Source organism: Patella vulgata, chromosome 4 (assembly GCF_932274485.2).
Source record: "Patella vulgata chromosome 4, xgPatVulg1.2, whole genome shotgun sequence".
In the NCBI taxonomy this organism is placed as follows: Eukaryota; Metazoa; Mollusca; class Gastropoda; family Patellidae; genus Patella; species Patella vulgata.
Window position 1 is genome coordinate 62,864,470 of NC_065882.2, and position 17,589 is coordinate 62,882,058.

Genomic DNA, 17,589 nt, shown 5'->3' on the forward strand with positions numbered 1-17,589 from the left:
GCTGAGAGTAGCTAAACATAGCCCAGTAACCTCGATAAACACGGCGGATAATTGTTTCTACGTGTAAACATATTTTAACAATTACGATCCGTTTGATGGTTTTCCAATCGCTGGGTTTAACATAACATTTTACCCGTACGATTTCAAGAGTTCCTAGTTTAAAATCACAGCAACTGGTAAATTCACTTAATCGAATTCTCTGCAGCTCCGCTTTCTTTTGAATTATTTGGGTTATTTTGTCTTCCGATCCTCCAACGGCGTTGTAACGAAAACATTTTTAAAGAGATGTTGCGCTCACACCATCTCTATGTTAATGCAACATGTGTTTTAAAGTGTATATATATAGAAGCAGCCTTTTCTCAAAATAGGATCAACTTAATTAAATGTCAAACTATGTCATTTCCAAAACTACACATCAATTAAAATCTTACATTATTCCATTTAAAATGTCTACAATATATATTAACATTCATTTTCGTTTCAACATTTAAATTGAGAAATAAGGTAAAACATACAGAAAAAAATATTTTTATATATCTGTCTTTAACATTTATCTGACAGCATAACATAGATCAATCATATTTTTTCATGTGCTACCTATTTATAGACTATTCATTTATTTATTTTCAACTATATTTACATTCACTGTAGCGTGCGTAATATAAAAATCTGGCATGCACCAAATATTTTCTTGCACTTATAATATTATGGTAAAATAAAGTCAGAAGCAATAAACCCATAGCCGATGAAGAAATATGTGTAAAACTCTACACTTATCCTGGGATGGGATTCATCTAGTATTTTGGTATAGAACTAAACGAACTAGCCCCCTTAACTTATAGCCATGTATATGCAAACTCTAAAGGATAGCTGAGGTAGATATTTGCCTTCGGACATGGTCTGTAATTGTGCCGTCCAGCGAAAACAACATCTTTTAGCTAACTACTGTTTGTATGAATGTCTCGGGTATTTTTTTTTCTATCCCTGTCTCTGTGACTTTGATTGCATTGACCACTTTTTCTTTTTAAAGTAGCTAAGTCTCTTAACTCAATATCATCCTAAATCTTGGGCATTGAAAACACAAATTATTTGTTAGTTTAAATCAACATTCATGCTGTGATCTTACCGGGGAATGATGGGTTTCTGATATCTAGTATTTAACACGAACGTGCACCATAACGCGTTTCAGCGTCATTTGTAACAGGAGACTCGAAGAACGAGGCTTGATATATTTCACGAGTCATGTCAAAGGTGACGCCACAATCTTGTCTGGAGAGCATGCGCATTAAAAAAAATATCGGTGTAGACTGGAATAACCAGACGCTACAGATTGCCATTCAATTGAGAATTCTGGCGTATTTCGCCGGACGATTGAATGTCAATCAGTTTATATACATTCATATTAAATAACATTCATATTACATTATTATATGCGTCGTGACTCATTTGTGTCAATTTCTAGGTCCCAAATATTAGCGATTTAGCTCCTTTAAGCCCAAGTTTCACTTTTCCGGGTAGGAAACTGCGAACCCCATATTAAAGTCGGCGTGCACATACAATAATCCCTTACAGTTGGAATTCGACAAAGAGAATACAGAAACACCATTGACCTGGCAAATTTAACAGACGTCGCATTGCACACATGGTCATAGGAATACAATAATCGTATGTTAGTCTAAAATGAATTGTTTCGACGAGACGTTAAACGCATTCATTTCCCTTCTTTATGAAGATTTCTCAATTCGTAAATAGGTTAAGTATTATTTCCCAACACTTTTTAGGGAGCTATTTTGTTCAAGATGATGTTATTTTGTTAAAGATACAGTCTAACGCTTCTTAACATATCACAACATTATAAACACCTAATTACGTTACTGGTGTTGATACATCGATAAAATTACTTAGGTGAAGGATGTTTTTCACATTTTCGCATACGAAGATGATTATTGAATAGACAAATTGAAGAGGGAGTAATGATATTTCTTATTTCACACAGGAACTGAGAACGAAGTTAAACATACAATTTGTATAATCATCGTCATTAGATCTTGGTATAATTTCCCCAGGGCGGATCCACCCATGACTTCATCCACATTATTGTCTGGAGTTTAACTTGACACTGACCTGTTATCGTTTCGTTTTATTGGCTTGCTCACACTTTATGATTTATGTAGACACTCGTTGCAATAAGAACGCATGGCTGAATTTTCAGAACCGACGCCTGCGACATTATATTTCATGGAATTGTGGAACTCTGCGACTCGTTGTGAGTTGAAGTGGTTGCCACTGTATTAGGGGTTCTCAATACGGTGACACGTGTATGAGCCTTGATGTATATACATATATATTGTGGTGATAATAGCGTACTAATGTAGTTCCGGAAATCTAAGACCAAATGCTTGAACTTGGATATCAGGAACTATAGTTTCAGCCTAATCGCGTGGAGCCTAATTCCATCTTCCCCAAATATGTCACATATTTCGGTAAATGTAAGTAAATAAAAGGAACTGTGGAACTATTTCAATTTGAGAATTTTAATCGGTTTTTGTTTTATCGGTTTCGCACGAAAACAAACCAAAAGAATGGACATAAATACAAATTATTAACACTAACATTTTTTTGAATATACTATTTCATAGGCACACGACTATATGGTTGTAAATGAAAGGAATGACCTGGGGCTCTTAAATTAGAGATGCATTGATTGCACCCATCTTTGTATTTATGTCTTGCGAAAGGTTATTTGTGCTCTTTAATTTTCGGTTAAATGAAATACGCTCGGCCCATAAGCCACATTGTTTACATCGATACCGTCAACTCAGATATGAAAGAATTCTTGTTGAAATAATTTGAATAACACTTGAGTGAACCCTGTGTATGTATACATCAAAAGGAAATCCGAGGAATTTTAATCCTTAAAAATATTTCCGTATAAAGTCTAGTAAAGGTATGTCCGCATGAAGGGGACTTGGAATTCGTCAAGGGAATTTAATCCTCAAAAATATTTGGATGAAAAGATATCAAAGTAAGTGGGGTTGAATTCTTACTATTTAGCTGCTAATTATGAACACGTCTTAGCGATAAGTAGATAGGGCACGTACAAATCAAATTTATTAAGCCTTACAGTGACACGTGATTTGTCAATAAAGATTCTGATTCTCGATTTACGAAGATTATTTTTATGCCATCTCCATATCCACTTGTTATATTTACCGAGTTAAGTGTCCGCGGGCCTCGGTCAGAGCTATCTATAAGAGTCCTGTCAAGATTGAATAGCATATCTGTTATAACTTTCTGTATACCATCTAAACGCCACTTATATGTCAATTAACTGCGATTGAATTGGACAATGAAATATTCCTCTCCTCCGACCTCTTGACTAATGGACTGCCGGCATGAAATCATTACACTGGAGGATAAGCTGTTAGTCTGGATCAGTGTAAAAAATGACCTGAGGGTTAACCTTTTTTCTAAAACTAATATATATTCTTTGTTTTCATTTTGATATAGGAAAAGTGCAAGTATTTATCGAATTAGTATTTTTATATTAACGGAATATTTTCTACAGGTGACACGACTGTGTAATCATTGTAGTCTGTATGTATAGGTAGTATACCCGACCCTCCAACTCCCCACTATATATGGAAACTAGTCCAGGTTAGGATGCATTATTAATAAGCACAGTACAGTGAAGCTCTTTAACCACGCGAACTTGTCAAATACAACGAGATTGGTATTGGGTGTTCTAAAGTGTACATTATGCATCAGTTAGCAAAATCTTGACAATCAAAGATTACTATAAATACTAACGAGATAAGCCTGTGTTTGTGAACTATATTCATCAACAGTATGGTCTTCTGTTTAGTTTGTAAACCTTTTCTAAGAATGTGTACCTAATGGCGTTTATGTTCATGAAGCATCTGTTTGTCTGTTTGTTGTGCAGTTCTCTTATGTTGCCTACGATAAAAGTTATACATAATTAATCACAGAACTGTTTGTCCTTTGACAAAAATGTGAAATAAATACTGATATTGTCATTTCTTAACTCTTGAACTCTTTAAAACATCTCTCCATAGGAACTAAAATAACTATTGTAATCAATTACGACACTGCATTGGACAGTGGCTCTAAATATGTATTGGGGGAGTCACGGTGGCTAAGTGGGTAAGACGCTAGATCGCTAGTCTGGAGGTTACGGGTTCGCTCCAGGTGTTGGCCGAGAAAGTTCATCAGGATTTTCCGGCGGGGTTTTCCCCTTGTTAGTGGTGCAGGATGGAGGGTCTGACAAGAAAAGTTATCTGGTCGTTCGGATGGGACGAAAACCCGAGGTCCCGTGTACACATTGGCGTGCAGGTAAAAGTTTCATTGGACGTTGGAATTCGATATAAGAGTAGGCCGTAGGAAAATGTCACTCATAACACACTGTGGCGTATGTCCGTCTTCATTAGCCCACTCGAAGTAGGAGGTTAAACCCCATTTCATTTCATTTCCAATATGTATTAATAATTCTTTTGTTTTCTTTTAAATGTACTAAACTTTTAAAACAATTTCTTGACTAGTGTTTTGTCATTTGCTCCCGAGCCACTTCGTGATTTACAATATCCCCAAATTCCCAATAACTGAAACACAGGTCACTTGATAACTGCCCGTTACAGTGAAATGTCTCAGCATTACCCAACCACTGTTTGCTTTTCTGTTGAAAAGGTTTTTCCAGAATTTGCTGGTCCTTGGTGCTGTGCTGTTCTGTCATTTTCTCTGGAAAATAGTTAAAGCTTTCGCAGGGCCTTGGTGTTTCCATTGATAGGCGTACTGGTAGGGCACATAAAATCTTTATTGGACCGCTATCTGCATCCTATCATTGCTGATCTCCCATGTGTTATGATATGAATATGATATACCTGTTATATGATGATTCATAGTGGTATTGTTAATTGATGGTTGAGTAATACTCACATATATCCATTGATTTATAGCGTGATGTACAATACTTTATCTCTCAGCGGGAAACTATTGGTCTGATTAAACATAGATAAATAAGCTATAGGGAGAAAGTGCATAATATTCCATTACGCTCGCCTCTGATTCATCCGAGAACGACGGGTGATTGAAACAATATCTTGGCGGCCTTCAGAAGAATTGAACGTTCGATGCGGTATTGTGTTCTCGTATACATCCGGCAATGATGTCTTTGGTTGGCTAGCGAGGATAAACTTTCATATTATCCTCGCCTATGATTCATGAACTGTATCTCCGGCTTTGCAATACCTATTGAGCGGCACAAGAAATGGTGGCATTTTGTCATACCTTTGTTTATGATTCATTGCAGATCTAAAGGTGATCGAAGAACACTTTTACAAGAGTTGTTAAGCTTTGTAATTGAATGAAAATATGAGTAGCGAAGACTAGGTGACAACTCGATCAGATCAATGATTGTGATAATGAAAGGAAAACAATAAGAAATTTTGTGTCACATGCGAGTTCTTTTTTTTATGTAAGATAAGACGATAGATGATCAGTGAAAACAGCCGGGTGAATAATGGCAAACAATGCTATCAGATCAATCATGGCCATACATGTATATAATAAGGAAACGCTATACAATGTTTCAATCAAATTGTCTTACACATTAGAAACGTATTACAACCTGCAGAACCTCACACAAATGACCATACAGAAACGCAATACAATGTCTTAATCGTAGGTTCAATCAGATGGCCATATAATTGTATATATAAACGAAATACAATGTATCAAATAATTGACCATAGCTACATAAACGTAATACAATGTTTTGATCAAATGGCCATATAAAAAATGTTTATATCAAGAGAACCTGTCAAGTCCCAAAGGTAAGAAAAAGAAATAATTCCATATCTATCATGGTTATCATAATTATGGGGCTCCCAATGTTTAAGTAGTAGACCAAGACCATACCCTGTATATTAATATATCAGTGATAAAGAATGTTCTTTAAGTATACGTAACGGCAAGGATGGCGAAGGGATAACAATTTAATCACAGAGGTTAACAATCATTGGTTATCACTCATTATGTTTAAAATTATTCATTGAGAAAAGAATATTGTCATTGAAGGAAGTAATTTAATTCGCCAATATTATAAAACACGACTTATTATACATCTTAACAAAATAACGTAGATGTATTTTATGTATGTTAAAACATATCACGCCATGTGGTATTAAGTGCATCATCACATGCTCAACATGCAAAGAAAACATTTCATCTTATCCATGTGTGTTTCCATCTGTTCATTGGGACTTGTTATCATCAACTAAAATACACTCTCATAACAGGAAAAGTCGGGAAAATTGCCTTCGTAGCGCAACAATACCGCTAAAACATGCAATTGTGGCATTTACGTAGATTCAAATTAGATATTTTATACCGGTTTGATGGCATATACATGTTACTTATCTGTTAGTTAACTTGTATCATGGGCTACGGGTAAATGAATTTTTAATTGCATTCTGTGCTTAAGGAACAATAATTTCAATGCTGACAACACCATGTATTCAGCGAAGCAATATTCCTTGATTATATTGGAGTTTACAGAACATACGTTAACATACCTGATATATGTAACTGATATATTCGTCAACAATTAGTCTACGAGTTTATATTCACTGGATTTGATATCACACCACAACACAAATGTACACGCAAAATAGTTATAAGTACTCCTAGTTCTGAAATAAGGTTATTCCTATATACCGTGTTTAGATGGGAAATATGCAATAGTAAAACAATTGCGATTGATGTTCCAAACTCTTGACTGAGATCGGAAAAGAATGGCGTTTAAGGTATTTTCAAGATATATCCGAGTCATCTTGAGTCTATCATACGGTAGGGAGGACAACTTGGCCTAGTATGCTTTTTGGTTATTGAAATGCAATTGTGTGTGCCAGGATGGACCTCGGGTTAAAGTCTTTTTTATGGGATAAATCAGATATTTCTTTTGAATTATATAGTCATAATCAGCTCTACTACAATACTCAAGGAAGGAGATCTCTGATTAATCAATTTATATCGGACTATCAGTATATCACTATATAAATGTAGATAAAACACATAATGCAGTGAAGCCGGGCCAGAAAATACACCTAGTCTCTACTAGGATTTTCCAACCGAGAGTACAGTTACATTACCGCTCAACTACAGCTGCCACATCTGACTGAGAATAATTCACTGGAGAGGCCAGTCTAGTCGTTTAACTGGATTGACAATAAATAAGTCGTATCAACAGGTAATGGGGAACTAATTTTAAGAGGAAATAATATTGCTTACGGACAGGACCGATTTACTCAAGTATCATATTTCATTGAAATGAAATGAAATGTGGTTTAACATCCTACTGTTCTGCTCCTATACTGGGCTAATGAAGACGGACATACGCCATACAGTGTGTTATGAGGGACATTTTGCCCGGGCCGTGGCACTATGGCCTACTCTTATACCGAATTACAACTGCCAAGGGATCTTTACGTACATGGAACCTCGGGTTTTCGTCTCATCCGAACGACTAGACATCTGCTCTTGTCAGGCCCTCCGTCCTGCATCACTGACAAGGGGAAACCGCGTCGGAAAATCCCGATGAACTTTCTCTGCCAATGCAGGGATCGAACACGCGACCTTCAGGCAAGCGAGCCAGCGTTTTACCCACTTAGCCACCGTAACTCCCCATATCCTATTGCTGTCTGAAAATAATCTAGCTATGTTGATATGCGACATAGATTCAAATCAATTTTCCTAAAATTACTCCGCAACAAACTGTGTTACTTTTTTTTTCAGTGAAGACATTATTGACAGAATTTGTTTACACGGTTTGAGCAGATGTTCTCATAACTCGATTAGCAGGACATTTAGAAATAATTATCTTAATTGCAAATACGGATTATTTTATCTAAACACGAACAGATAACGAGAAAGGTTCCTGGAATAAAATACAGGAATAGTCCACCAATCGTTATTACTTATAATACTGTGTTGTGTTATAATCGGGCTGTTTATTATGGTGTCCTGGGAATAAAACAAATCAGAGACCTTTTGGCTTGTGAAATTATAATAAAACAGCATAGATAAAAGTTGTAAATTGAATTAGTTTTATAACTGGAATGCTTATTCTGAACATATATATTTTTTTCTCGAGGTTATCATAGTAATCTATTCCCACAACAGTTCTTAGAATACATGTGTATGCAATCGTTTGGGACTATTCCTTACTTGAACAGAGTCTCAAAAATAAAAGTCTGGGTATGTATGAAATTTGAGTGCCAAAATATAGAGGAATGGTGTATTGACCTTATCTCAAATTTTCAGCTCAAAATTTTGAGTCGTTTGGACGTGACCGCCAAAACTGCTTATCTGGACACGTAACCCTTTTAAGATTTCGGGTCAATTATTTCGCTGGGAGACCTGATAATCGACTCCCGTTCCTTTAGAGGTCTATACAGTGAATGAACCAAATGCTGTACTTGATAACGAAAGGCAAATGTCACCTACACATTATTTTTATACAAAAAATGTCTGGTTTTATCTAGACACCGCATAATACAGCTTGGGACACTGGTCTCCATTAACAGATGAAGACTGACGGGTTTCAGTTATTTGAAAACATATCACAAATATTGAGTTAGTTGCTCGGCCCTTAGGAAGAGAACTTTTAGGGATTTTAAAACAAAATTAAACAGTTTTATTCTTCAAAAAATTATCGGGATTAGCCCTTTAATGATATGGTTGGGGTGTTCACATCTAGGTTACAACTAGGTGTGGTTCAGTAAGACGTTGACTCACTATGTAGGAGGTTCCTGGTTAGATCGTCGTGTTGGCTGAGTAGGTTCCTTGGGATTTCCCAGCCTGGCTACCCATGTTACAGCTGGGTGTTGTTCACTGAGTATGACGCTGGCTCCTAATCAATGAGGTTCCTGGTTCAATTCTGGTGTTGGCCGAGAAGTTCCTTGGTATTTTCCAATCGGACTCCCCCTTGTCTGTGATGCAGGGCGGTGGCTTGACAAATACAAGTTTATACTAGTTGGAATAGGACGACAAAACAAGGTCCGCTTGTGTACTCGTTGGCGTGCTCATAAAAGGAGAGTGGGTGGGGTAGCCGAATGGTTTAAAGCGTGCGCGTTAAATCATAAGGCCTGTCATTGAGTCATTGGTTTCGACTCCCTCTTGTACGTGACAAGGAGTATGGTCGCCTGCCCAACACCGTGGGTTTTCTCCGGGTCCTTTGGTTTCTACCCACTTCTAAAGAGCCATACGTGCAAGCGAAATATTGAAGTATAATTGAACCGTATGTTAGTCCCAAAATGACCTAGTTTGTGTCGAGTAGACGTTAAACCCTATTTCTGTCTCATAAAAGAAGCATTGGCAGCTGGAAAACGATGAAGATTATGCCTGTCTTCACTAGCTCGATGCAGAGTAGACAAGTATTACTTTAAACAGGACAGGGGATTTTGTTAGTTGCCCAGGAGGCTACCTACTATACAGTAGCATCCAAGTGGCTATGAATAGAGATGTATTGGGGAAATATACCATTAGTATATAATAGCTGGAATCAATATTTACCATGGAATAAACATCGATTATCAAAGTAAATTTACACAACTTCATTTACTGTGTAGGTGATATAAATATTTACCATAAGATATATTTAAGTATGGGATAAGTCAGATCTATCTCTTATATTATTATATTATATAGTCATAATCAGCTCTACTACAATACTCAAGGGACACCATATCAGGAGAGATCCCTGATTAATCAATCTATATCGGAATATCAATATATCAATATATACATGTATACATATAATGCACGTTAATATAGTGTATAACATTATGATTGATGGAAGTTAGTTGAAGAATACTGGCGACTTTTATACCCATTGAAGAGATCGCAAACCCAAAATGGGCGCGAAAGAGACACACATTAGGACCAAGAAAACTAGGTCATATAATGTAAATTACTCAATACCAGACATCTTGTAAATCTATTGAATAATAAAAATAAGTATGAAATGAAATAAAATGGAGATTAAAGTCCTCACCCCATCTTCAGCAGGTTAATTAAGTCTGGCGCTACGACCTGCTCTTATTTCGAATTCCAACTGTCAAGGGCTCTTTTACGTACACGTCCTACCTGAAAGGGGACACCGCGCTGAACATTCCCGAGATACTTTCTCGGCGAACAAAGTGATCGAACACCGGACCGCGAGGTTAGTGACCCAGTGCCTAACTTACTGCGATGTTAATTAGATTGATCTCTTATACATCTACAAACCCGCTTTCATTAGATATACTTGCCATTTGTAAAGAAATGAAATGAAATGAAATGGGGTTTAACGTCCTACTGTTTTGCTCCGAACTGGGCTAATGAAGACGGGCATATGCCATACAGTTATGAGGGAAATTTTGCTCGGACAGCGGCACTGCGGGCTACTCTTATATCGAATTCCAACTGCCAAGGGATCTTTTACGTGCACGCCAATGTGTACACGTGGCCTCGGTTTTCCGTCCCATCCGAACGACTAGACGACTGTCCTTGTCAGACCCTCCGTCCTGCATCACTGACAAGTGAGAACTACGCCGGAAAATCTGGATGAACTTCCTCGGCCAATGCAGGGATCGAACACCCAACCTCCAGGCTAGCGAGCCAGCGTCTTACCCACTTAGCCACCGTGACCCCCCCCCCCCCCATTTGTAAATGTATTCATTGGAATGCACGTAAAAAATCCCTTGGCAGTTGGAATTCGATATAAGAGTAGGCGATAGTGACGCTGCCCGGCCAAAAAATTTCCCTCATAGCACACTGTATGGCGTATGCCCGTCTTCATTAGTCCAGTATAGGAACAGAACAGTAGGACTTTAAACCCCATTTCATTTCATTTCATTACTATAGTAGGATCTGGTAGAGTTGTTATATAACCCCCGTTCTGGATGATGTGGGGGATTAGCCAAGTAAACGATATGTTACGGAACTGTGGGTAACCCACACGAAACATCAACGCTGATTGGTTAACCAAATGTCTGACGTCATAGAGTCAAAAGTCGCTCGTATGACCCCTCACGCGACCTTCCACTACAATCGGTCAGATCTTCATGTAGTTTAGACCATCGAAAGTATAAAAACACGAAAAGAAATATAGATCCGTATTTTAATCAGATTGGGAAACAACAGACTCTATTTCTTAAAAAATTAAGCTCCGAAAAAAATCAACATTCTGAACCCTATTCCCAAAGTACTAATGTATGTTTCATTTTGGTTTCAAAGTTAAAAATATAAATGTTCGTAAAATGCCAGGTGCGTATTATGGTTTGGCATGCAATATATAAGTAAATCCCGTAATGACAGTAAAAACAGGGCATATCGTGCAGCTAGTCATTAAATTCCTCTCAATACGATCTGTTGTGAAACCGCGAAGGCTATCTATATGCTATATGGGGTCGTGTGATGTTAAATACAGCAATCATATATACCATGCTATTTGTAATGAATGGGTTAATTGCAGGCGTCAGACACAGATCCTATCTGTAAATAGTTGTTAAGATTATTTAAACTATTGGTTAACACACGTTCAACATTCATTAACGTGTAATACTGTAAATGTCATATGCCAACGTCTGTCCTCGCTATGTGTAATGTTTAAAGATAGTACTTCCATAGGGGACAATTTCGTAAATGATAAGGCGTGTTATGGAAGAAAAACGCAGGGTTCCCACAGCTAATTATAATCTCTAGAAACATCCTGATATATTTTACATAAAAAAACAGATTAGGAAACGATGCAAAGATATAGTGGTTTAGGGCGGAAGTTTATTTCTAGAACCTAAACATGAACTTCAATTCTTTCTCACGACAATGCTAACTTTAATGTTATGGGGATTATAGTCTTGGTTTTATTGGGCGTTGTGGAGATTTTGTGTGGTTAGAACACATACTGATGTGTCGAAAGATAACAAGGTAGCCTGTACATAGCTTTCAAGGTTATCGGAACTTCATTAAAGTCCTGCGTCGACGAGATTCAAATGATGGTAAACTCGTAAAATCATTAAATGACATTTAGTAACTGGATAGAGTAAAAACAAAACGCATACTTTATAGTTCATCACGCAATTAATGTCCTTTCAATCATTTTAAGGAAATGAGGATAAAATGGACGACCTTGTATTAAGTACTAGACCCATTATAGTGATTGTGTCTATCATGTAAGATTATATATAAGACGGCTATAATAAAACTATTTATAAAGACGGACATTATCTTCTTCCTCAGACCCACTGTTCTGATTTATTTCAAATTGATTTGATCCGAGGAGTCTTTATCAAAATTTAGAAACAAGCTTATAGATTTGGGGTTTGGACAGGAAATGGAGAAAGTGGGGTTTAACATCCTACTTTTAAGTCCTAGACGGACTAATGAAGAAATAACTAAACGAATTGCGATTAGAGATGGTACACTCTACGTTTCCAATGTAAACCTTTCTGATATGTTACCAATGGTGTTTATTTCTCATGGATAAGGAAGACATATTCCTGTAGTATACTTTTCAGGATGAAAGAAGTTGCAGGGGTGTGCCTCTTGTGCCGTTACGGTGTAAAGCCTTTGTCGTCACAGATTTTCCTGGGACTTAATATTTTTGTTTTTGCACTATGAATTTAGGAAAAGACTGATTATCATAGCGGCATTGTCTGTACTCTAGACGAAATATCACGAAACAACTACTGAACACTACGCGAGCAAATACCATAAGTGCTAACACAACACAATTTTTATTGGAAACAATCACTGGTTTTATTCTAAAATCACGACGTTTCGACAAGTATCCCCTTATCGTTATCAAGAAAGTGCTAGTCGGTTCATGGCAAATTTATCATTCCCATGCTTACCTACTTAAACAGAGAATGTTGAACTATTTTTCTTTTACCACGATTATCAATTATTTAATAAACCAGCCTACATAACTTTTATAGAAAGGTCAATATCTACTCTGACATTTTATTATGGTGTATCATGAATATAATATGGTGTAGCCGGTAACCTATTGGGCTTAGGATTTCATTTCTTTATAACATTAGATCAGAATTATGTGTCGGATATTTTTTTATAGTGATTGATACGTGAACGATATTCGACGTGACGTCGTTGATGGTTGCCATTTTCAATCTGAGAAATAATGACTGACTTGTAAAACATATTCGATGTAGCGTCGTTGATATTTCACCATGCGAGGAATAAGCTAATACGTTTAGCCTAACTTCAGAAACACAGTGCAGTAGTATCTCGTGGATTAACGCCTGCTTCAAGAAAGTAATTAACAATACATACTAATACACATCACTATGGTTTAAACGTTATTGAATACACATCGGGATGAACAATCGTTATTAGTAATTATATATCAATACAGAATGTGACAATATATATTATATTAACGATATATACAAATCATATTAAAAACAATAATTAAAATAACATGATTATTTTTTAAGATCACAATTGGCCATTTCCAATTCAGCAATAATACGGACAGTACATTGGCCACATAAAATTCATGATTTCGACCAAATAAGGCATGATTCCGACTCAATAAGACAAAAGGTGCAGGTTATTGTGGCTCCGTTGTGAAAGTACTTCCGGATTGTGAAGCGTAGTTTCCCCCTTGACATCTGGTGTACACGTTGTTGACAGTTGAAATTCGAAAAGTAGGCGGAAATTTCGCTGCCCAGGTAAAATATTCCTTATGGCGTATGTCCGTCTTGATAAGTCCGGGTTGCGCAGCCAAGTGTTACACAACAACCAACTTTATTTTATTTATTTAGATAAAATTTCCATATATCTATGTGGTCTTATGCGGAACTTCTGTATTTCTGGAACGGAACAGCGACAGTCAGAAAGTTAAATTAAACAGCACTGGTCTATTCACTAGCATATTTGTCGATTAGCTATATGTCCGTTCAACGGAACAGTGAATCAACTAACGAGAATTTAAATGTGATATTTTTACAGATAACACTCAGAAAAATGTAGCGAGGTAAACAAATCCTATACGGCACGCAACAAAAATACAAAATGCTGGGGGTTTGTTTTACCAGAAATTGATAGCCCTCATCAATTAATTTGAACAATGGAAAGTCGTATCCCTAGAAAAGAGAAATTCTCCCGAAAAACAGCAACACAGAGGCTCTGATCACACGTGTAAAAATAGACACGCGAGCTTTAAAACAGGTGTGCATGTTTTAATATTCATTTAAGCACGTACATTCACCAGGTATCCATTGTTGTCAGTTTTCCCAGATGAATAAGATCAATAGATGCTAATATATTAAATTTATCTGTCTTTGCAAACTCCGCTTCCATTAGTTAATTATGGGGGTTTATTTGCCTATATTCAAAATCTGCATTTTTATAACACTGCTTTTATTCCAATATATGTGTACTACACTATGTATCATTGAAATCAAGTGAACTTTTGAAAGGTCTATTATTAATTCCTACCCAGGCATAACGTTATTGGTGATGACATTTATCTTTATTTTGGACTTAGGGGAAAAAATGTGATTGATTACCCAAGCATTTAGTAACAAGCGACCAGTTGTGTAAAAAAAAAATCTAACACACCCGCCCCACAATGCCGATATGGCTTAACATTCAGAAAGATTATTGTTTAGATTACCATAGTTCAACACATTTCCATTACATTTCTCGAGCTAGTCCAGTGGTATCATAATCCTTGCAAAATCTCGTATCATAATCATAAAAGGTTTCGAATGGTTAAATGAAAAAATAGCCACTGAACTTTGCAAAAGATCTAAATATAATTTATTATTTATTAACCCATATTCTTTCTTTTAGACATCTCGTTATTTTCGTCCATTTCTTATGATTATTTTAAACTTATTTGATACACAAATGCGTACGCCAGAAAAGCGCAATTGGTATTTTTTGTTGAGCTGTTCTACAATGTACGAGTACATGTGTTTAAAAACTACAACTCTTAAATGTCACTGAACGCTTATAAACGTAATATTATCGATATTATTATCATTTTTATAGATTTCGCTTTATCACATTACTACTTAACCAGACTTTATTAACCCTTTGTAGACTACACTATCACATAATAAAACACAACCAAGGCTTTGATTTAGATTTTAAAGTGACCCTTCGTTGAAGAAAAATCAAAATCATTCGAGTTCCGACGCGCTTTTGATCGGAATATAGATAATGTTTCATTTGTGCATTTGTCTATTGATATCGTAGCTATTAAATTAAATGACATATTCAGTTTCCAATGCCAATTGTATTAGTTTCGAATGATTATATTTTGTACTATTTGAATATAATGCATTTTTGCTGCCAATGACTCAGTTTTACATTCTGCTACTAAAATTCAAATAAACCGCACCCCGTTGAACGATATTGTTGGTGCGTAAACGTATGATCAAAAACAAAATTGTGTTTGGTCAGTTCATACAACCGCCGATGTTTCAAGAATACTTTTTAAAAAGAGGTTAAATATTTTCTGAAATTGTCTTCAAATCCTTAATGCCTTCGGCATTGGTCTGCAATAAAAGCAGAATAAATGGGAACCGATTTCCGTACTACAGTATTTAACCAACGACAATATGGGCGATTGTGGTTGTCGCTTTAACCAATTGTCCTCTATTAAACCTTGAAAAATATCTTCATAACTTGTATTTCCGTTAGTAATAATATTTACGGTCATTATATGCATACACTTGAAATATTAACCGAAGTGTCAAACCTTTTATAATAAAATTATGTTATGGAATATCCCGAGAGCAGGTTCGTCTTTGATATAAAACCATAAAAATCCGTTATTTAGCCAAGCTTCAAAGACGCGATGTGTTGACATTCGCTTGATTTAATCAAGTTAGCGAACATTGCCAACAGCCAATAAAACATACACTTGCAAACTTTGACATACAACGAGCAAACAAACTCTTGCTTCATCCCGGTTAATCACATTGGTTTCTGGTCTGGTGCGAGATTTGTGAACTGTGATTTTTTACAACGCTAATTACGAAGATCTAAGGACGTAGATCGATTTTCAATAACGTACTTGAGTTTATATACGGCTTGCTTGCTGGAAAACCAATAAAATACTAAAAGGGGCTTACAAGTAGCTAAGTCTAGTTTACAGCCCAAACAAGAGTTGTTTGTCTGGTGTTATGAATGTGAACAAAAGGGCTATTCCATATTAAGACATATTTAAAATGAACATTGAAAGTGGAGAAAGGGGTCATCATCTTAATTCGTGATCAGTTATTGTACGTTGAGTATTATTATACTAGCCTTCATTATTCCTAATACCCTTTAAGAACAATGTAGAGAAGGCCATTGTTCTAGAACATGGATCGGGGTATAAAAATCTATTAAGATATCAATCACATATGGAGGATTTAATTCGGGTCATAATCACAGTATGGCTAATGATGCTATTTCTTGTTAGGTTGAGATGAATTAGCATGTATATGGATTACTTATGTGGCTACGAAGTTTTGCGTCCATGTATATTACTCATATGATGGCAGTGTTGTTTGGTTTTTTCTTGTCTACTAGTTTATCCTAGGTGGAAGTGGATGAAAATTCCAAGAAGGAAAAGAACGAAGTGGCAACGTTGTCCAATTTGCCAACCACTTGGACTTGATATTTTGGTTATGAAAAACAAACTAACCTTGATAAAGTCCACGAAATATCGCAATAATTTGTCGTTTTTTTATTTGGAGATTTCGAATCAGAGTCCACTGTGGGATAGATGTTACTAAATATTTTACTCAGGCGTTAAAAATTAAAAAAAACCTTAAGAATTAACATTAGACCATATCGATTGCCAAGGCAAACCTGGGTGAAGGTCAATGCTCATATTGTCTCGAGATGAACACCATGTAATATTCAGTCATTCATTCATTCATGAACTGTGAGTATATACAGAGTTAGTGAACTATTTGATCAGAAGATATCATCTATTATACACAAATGTTTTCCTGACTTAGAAATTAAGTTAAGATAGAAATGAAAATCAAATTTCCATATGAATCGCTCCTCACTAAATGACATTCTCCCAAAGCGAACGCAAATGTACCAATAAACCAGAGAAAGTGATATACACTGATAATATTAATCTCAGTGGGGGTCGGACTTTTATTAGCTTATCTGTCAGTATGAACACCTAGTTAAGATTAAGTATGATTTAATCAAGATAGATTATTGTCTGCAAATGTGGTAATAGTCAATAATCAATATAGTAGAATATTTGTTACTAGTATCATAGACTTAGTACCGTTATCATCACTACTGTTCAATATTTATATAGGATTGAAGTTTACCAAACGGTACTGCCATATTGCATTCTAGCTTCCACAGCCCGAACAGTGCAGTAGCCATATTTCACAAAAACAAGTACTGTTAATGTTAGATGTTTGTTTAAATAACTTAAGTAAGCTATAGCAGTGATGATATATTAATAATCTTGCAATTATATGCGATATCAATCTACAGTTTTATATTTAGCAAGAACTCCGAAGGTTCAGTGCGTGGGTGGAG

The 17,589-nt window shown here is 36.1% G+C and overlaps 1 protein-coding gene across 1 annotated transcript in view; it reads left to right on the forward strand.

Annotated features, from left to right (window-relative positions):
• The window catches only part of LOC126818747 (kin of IRRE-like protein 2), a 74,753-nt gene that overhangs the window by 15,660 nt on the left and 41,504 nt on the right, over window positions 1-17,589 (forward strand). The gene's annotated exons all lie outside the window — the stretch shown is intronic.